This window comes from Cibotium barometz, chromosome 4 (assembly GCF_041138505.1).
Source record: "Cibotium barometz isolate CiBa-2024 chromosome 4, ASM4113850v1, whole genome shotgun sequence".
Lineage (NCBI taxonomy): Eukaryota > Viridiplantae > Streptophyta > Polypodiopsida > Cyatheales > Cibotiaceae > Cibotium > Cibotium barometz.
The window spans coordinates 24,586,233-24,592,720 of NC_141049.1; the positions used below are offsets into that span (position 1 = coordinate 24,586,233).

Here is a 6,488-nt window from a genome sequence, read left to right on the forward strand (position 1 = left end):
TGGATGCTAGTGCACTACACTGCGATGAGGCAATCTGTAGAGCAGCATAGGGAAGTGCTATTTGGCTATTTACACACGTGGCGTGCGTGTGATGTTGCAAGTGAGTGTGGGTCAGTGGCATATTGGAGCTTTCCATCGCCCATGGCATTCAAGTGTGTAAATACCAGAGGCAATGTGTGTGAACACTACTGCACCACATCTTGTTGGGGATCGTCGATGAATGATCGGATGAACAGGGACTTGCCAATGTGAACTGACCCTTAATGTTGGTAGGAGGGCGGGGCCCGGGCACTAATTTCCCACCTAGGCTTATAAATGAACACGGGCCTTCCCTCTTCCGACCTGCCTTATCTTCTCAAATCTTAGCTTAGAACAAATCGCAAGGTATCAGGACGCCATTCGATTAAACAGTTTTCTGCTCGGCTCTTGGGCTCCTGCTACACATACAACACACAGGTACTGCCTCATCTTGCTTTTCAGCTTTTTTTTTTGTCCCTGTATTTTTCTACTGCACCCCATCACCATGCCCTCTGAGGAGGATTTCGATGAGCCCGACGAGCCCCCCGAGTATCACATGCCTTTACATGATGATGATGATGACATGGTGGTAGATGATAACTCTGATGACGAGGAGTTCATAGAACATGATCCAACTGGCCGGTACGGCCGCTATGCCGAAATGTTAGGCAAAGGTGCCATGAAGACAGTTTACAGAGCCTATGATATGGTGGACTGCAAGGAAGTTGCCTGGAACAAGGTGAAGCCGCCCATTGAGGGCCCTGAAGAGCAAGCCCTCGCTGTCCAGCGTGAAATTAACCTGCTGCGAGGGCTTAACCATAAGGGCATCATCAAGCTTTACAGTGCATGGGTCGATGAGGTCACTGGTGACACCAATTTCATCACAGAGCTGTGCTCTTCAACCCTACTGGGCTATCGGTTGAAGCACAAGCATGTCAGCAGAAAGGCGGTGAAGAGCTGGGGGCGGCAGATCTTGAAAGGTCTCGCTCACCTCCATACACAAAATCCACCCATCATACACAGGGATCTCAAGTGTGAGAACATTTTTGTCAAGTGCAGCTCCAATACGGCTCTCAAGATTGGGGACTTTGGATCTGCCACGCTTCTTGATGAAACTCATCACATGCACACACTGGTTGGTACCCCAGAATTCATGGCACCGGAGATGTTTCAGGAGGATTACAACGAGCTGGTTGATGTCTACTCATTTGGGATGTGCATGCTGGAACTGCTCACACGTGAGTGCCCATACAGCGAGTGCAAGAGCTTAGCACAAATCTACAAGAAGGTTACCAGTGGCAAGAAACCGAAAGCTTTGCAGAAAGTGAAGGACATCCAAGCTCTGCGGCTCATCAATCGATGCTTGCTACCGGCATCTAAAAGGCCCTCTGCCAGTGAGCTGTTGGCTGATCCTTTCCTGCAGTGCAAAGAAGAAAGTCCTAATTCAATCCAGGTCATGAAGATTTCCAGTCCAGTTCCAAATCTCAGAAATTTAGCTTCTGGTTTTGGGGAGAAAAGTATGCTCAGTGATCAAGGTGTTTCCAAGGTGGCACAGCCATGTGCAGCTACAAGGGGGAGCATTGATGAAATGGCAGGAACAGATCTTGATCCAGTGGTGGCAGCAAGTGCAGATCGTGTGTGTGGAATGGAAGTTTGCACCAAGAGTCCTTCCTTTCGTCGAAGCTATCGTGTGATGGGCCGAGTGGAGGATGAAAACACCTTACGTCTCAAGATACGCATACAAGAATCAAGCCGATCCTGTGACATTGATTTTCCATTTGACTTGAGGTATGACTCTTCCAGAAGTGTGGCTGAAGAGATGGTGCGAACCTTGGATTATCCAGAATCTGATCTGCTCACAATTGCTGATTTGATAAGTGAAGAACTTGCAGCTTTAGCATCAAACTCGGAAGACGGTTTGGCTATGTGTGCCGGTCCTGTAGAGCCTGAGGGTCCAATGCTAGAGCAGTGTCAGAATGATGGGTTTGATGATTCGCTTACAGATACAACAGTATCAAAGGGTCAGCATAATCATATCAATGCAGGGGGATCTGAGAGTATTGCAGATCAAGTTGTACAGCAGGTGCAAAATGATGTTTCTTGTGAGTGTCTTTTTAAGAATGATGGCGCTGATTTAATTGCAGACGTGGTACCCAGAAATTCACCATTTCATAAGAAGTGTGCTGAATTTGCAGCCTTGTCAGCAGATGGCAGGCCCGGCAAAACTGCACTTGATAAGACATTTGCTGAATTTGCAACGTCAAGTGAAGGTGTGGGAACCAGCAGTACAGCACTTGATAACAGTTGGGACGAATTTGCAACTCCAGCTGAAAATGAAGGAATTGGAAGTATGTCTCTTAGGAAAAGTGACGCATCCTCGGTTGGAGATGGGAAAACCAGTGATACAGCTTTTGATAATAGTTGCACTGAGCTGCCCCTCTTAATAGCAGAGGGCGTAACCAGAAAAGAATCACTTTCTGCAACTTTGGCTGCAGATGGGGGTACTGCCAGAATGACACTTGATGAGAATAGTGCCCAATTTGCAACCTCAGCCTCAGATGGGAGAACTGGCAGTGTATCAGTTAATAAGAGTAGTGCCTCATATTGGGGAAGCAACAGTACATCACTTGAAAAGAGTGGTGCGAATCCACATCATCTTTCATCTAAGAATTTCTTGAAATTCAAGCAGCTCCCTGCTGGAATTGGGATCCTGCTGCGACCTTCTTCTGAACAAGGCCTTCGAAGACCAATTCCTTCGTATGTAAATGCCTTTGCATGATGCAATAACCTTGCTCATTAAGTCTTGTTTGGCAGCATTAACACTTTACCAAGGGGCCAATGTGGTTGCTTGCTATTGCCACACTGAAGAAAAGGACTAGCTAAATCTGAATACTATGCATAGCTTGCAGTTGCAACCCTAGGAAATTTGAAGGTTCATACAACAATATATTGTATTTATTTATTTTAGTCTTTATATCTCATGATTTGTGCTGTTCACTTTGATAAGCTAACTTATTGGAAGACTGCCGCCTTAATCTGTATGGATCATGCTGATCTGATAGTGTTCATAATTTTTGCATATATTTTGGAAAGTGTATTTTTCACGTTGAAGTAGGTTGGACAAGCTAAGGCAGGGTTTACAAGCTTCTAGGCGGATACTCACTAACATGGCTAAACCCAATTCATTGAGGGTGTGGTGCTGCCCCAAGCAGAGACACATGAAGGCTGCCAGTCTAGAAAGGCTGGACACAGAGGAAACATAAACATGCACTGAAGTTTCGTCTTTGTCAGGATTGGAACACAGATCACTGGCTTGATTGGCTAGCTCTCAATCAATGATGAGGGAGTAGCAACTTTTTTACATAGCAGGTATCTGAACTGGGTGGCAGACATTATGCAACTTTTTTACATAGCATGTATCTGAACTAGGTTGCAGACATTATGCTGCCTTCCTAAGGCCTTGTCATAGCTTCTGTCCGGAAGCTTGTGAACCTAGCCTAAGTAGTGCTGTAGCATGTCAAGTGCATCTGCACATGCTACGTACATTCATGGCTTATATGAATGCATTGCACAGCCCAGGTGGTAAGACTCTTGCTAAGGCCCGAAGTTTAGCTGGAAGCAGGGGTTCAAATATCTTAGCGATTGAGGCCCCCTGTTTTCTGCACCTACACAAAAATGTTAATGGGAAGCGGTTATGCAACAATTAAAAACGAAATGTAGCTAACGGATGGTCATGCACCCAGATGACCTTTTACTTGAGACCTCATGCACCCACTATTCTTGAAGCCACCCTTAAGCAATCCTGTGGGTTGGGATCATCTGGCTCCTTTCAAGTGCTTGCTGGTTACCTTCCCATGTGCTTTGTTGAGAGTTGCTCCATATGTGTACGAACCTTGTACACGTTGAGAGTCGCATCTTTTTTGGTCCTTATACTCCATGAATCTCAGTGGAGGACCATATACCCCCCTAAAATAAAAAATGACAGTGCTCGAATCTCATAGTATGTTGGACGATGGAGTAAAGCATGTTCCTAAGTCTCCACCTCATGTTTTGTGCATACCATGCATATCCGGAGCTCCCTATGCTCCCTTTTGAAATACACCTTTCAGGTTGTGTCTACAAGCGACCTATGCGATGAAACATGAAGCTACCCATAGAAATCTTAATTAATCTCTATCAATATAAAAGAGTGGGCTTGACTCATTCTAGGTGAGGTCATGCTAGGTCGAACCCATGTCCTATGGATGTAAAGATGAATGCTTGTTGTGAGGGGCTAGTAGGTGTAGTTTCCATGGCTGTAACCTTGTTAACCACCAACACCATGTAAGATTTATCCATCTTACGTAAAGTTGTCTTAGCTTGGGTGTGGCAAATGTGAGAAATAAGCAATATGGTGCAAAAGGCTCCAAGGTTCTAAGGTTTTGAGGTATCTTGAGGAATATTCTTGGGTACTCACTTTTATGTACTTTTGGTGCCTATAAAAGGCTCATTGACTAATGGAGAAATCACTCTTATTCACACACTTGTGGTTCTTGGCTCATTCTCACTTTTGTCCTTTGTGTGTCCACATCTTGTGCTAGTATCATTAAGTGCTAATAATATTCAAACAATGTATTGCTCTAAACTGGTGCTTTCTGTCCTTTTTTCATCTTGACCTAGCTCGAGGTGATTAAACAATGTATTGCTCTAAACTAGTGGTTTCTATCCTTTTTTATCCAATTAATGTAAGTTCTTATATCCCACTCTCAAGAGGGGAAGCATTAACGTTCACATGCTATATAGAAGTTTTGTTTGGATGGAGACCTCAAAATTAATCTTGGTGAGACTAAGGTTATGGGTCTTCCACTCGAACTGTGGTTATTTACATAATTGTTTACATTTGACTACGTTCTTCGAAGTTGTGTTCTCACGCCCAAAATGTACGATCTACCACATTATGGTTTTTCTTGTTAGACCAGCTTTAGTGCATGGTGCCTTATTTTGGCCTATAGACATACATCCCTCGTATTGGGAGGTGCATTTGGGGCGTGGATCGCAATGGCTCGAAGATTTCAGCCATTAGATTCAGTTTGGGTGTGGGCCCACGTAATCCCTCTGTCGTTGCCATATCTTAATGTTACCAATTGTTCCTTAATGAGAAAGCACACATGTTTTTTTTTTGCTTTTTAAGTGTTCTTGCAACCTGTTACAACCTCAAAAAGCTTGGCGCACCCACTGGCTTAAACAAGGGTCTGTTTTGCCCTAATTTGATTAGGCACTAAAACCGCACGTAAATGATCTTAGAGATATTTTTCTGAAAAAAGTGCATGCCACTAGTGTCTTAGATGGTAGGCATCTCAAAAGCGCATGTGAATGCCCTTAGGGAGAACTTTTCCGGAAAAAGTGCATGCTAGTAGTATCCCAGATGGAAGAGGGGGTCTCGAAACCTATTTTCCATCATTGTCTCAAAATGATTTTTTTTTCCAAAAAGATTTTTCCTTTTTCGCAACCCATTTTTGAATGTGTTCCAAAAAGAATACGTTGTATGAGAGAGTTGTAGTATTTTTGGAGTACTACAACTTTGTATCTCTGATTTTTTTTTTGTGATTTTGTTGTTTAGACACTCAAACAGTAGCCCGAATATGCTGTGCGGTCTTTTTTTAGGCTATTTTGGTTGATTTTGTGCTTTAAGGCCCGTTTTTACCTCGATTTTTGGGTTGAATTTTGAGACTGTTGGTCGGAGGCCAAAACGATCGATTTTGCCCTCGAATGTTCAAGACCAACTTCGAAGAGCTTGATGGAGGCTGTTCGATGAGCACTAGCATGCGTTTATCGGACTTACGGTTTAGGAGATACGAGCCTTCAAACAGGGGTATTTTCTATACTCCCCAGAACGTTTTCACGCCATGAAAATGCAGGACCCTCACGCTGTGAAGTGCATCTCACACATAAAAGTACTTTCACGAAAAACAAATTTGCGTGCGCGAGAAACTTTCACACCGTGAAAGTGATTTTTTTTTCACGCAGATCCGTTCACCACGTGAAAGTGGAGTCTCACGTGAAGCAGGCATTTCACAATTTATTTATTTTTTTACTTCATGGCTCTTTTTTGGCATGAATTGTATCTCACGCGTGAAAGGGGTTTCACGGATTTTTATTTTTATTTAGAGTCTAGAGAGAAATTAGAGTTTCCTTGTGTGGAGGGAATACTTTTTTAATTTTAAATTGGGGGGAGATATGGGCATTTTTCCAAAAAGGTATGTGGAAATAAGAAAGTCAACACTTTTATGACACCCCCTTATACCCTTCATAAATGACTCCCAAAAGTGGCCATTTGCCAACTAAGGCGCATCTTTTCATTCAATGCCTTAATGAGTTATGGAAAAAAATGCTTAAGAATTAATCCTTTCACTAATCTTTCTCCCCTTTTGGACTAATTAAAGACTCTAATTAACCACTAATCACTAATTAATTCACGCAATTGAGCACAT

The 6,488-nt window shown here is 43.3% G+C and overlaps 1 pseudogene across 1 annotated transcript; it reads left to right on the forward strand.

The window, feature by feature from the left end:
- The first annotated feature begins 306 nt into the window (after positions 1–306).
- On the forward strand, positions 307–2,979 carry LOC147639071 (putative serine/threonine-protein kinase WNK6 pseudogene; annotated as a pseudogene). Its single transcript, XR_015264181.1, has one exon. The product of XR_015264181.1 is annotated as a putative serine/threonine-protein kinase WNK6 pseudogene (transcript).
- The last annotated feature ends 3,509 nt before the right edge of the window (positions 2,980–6,488 follow it).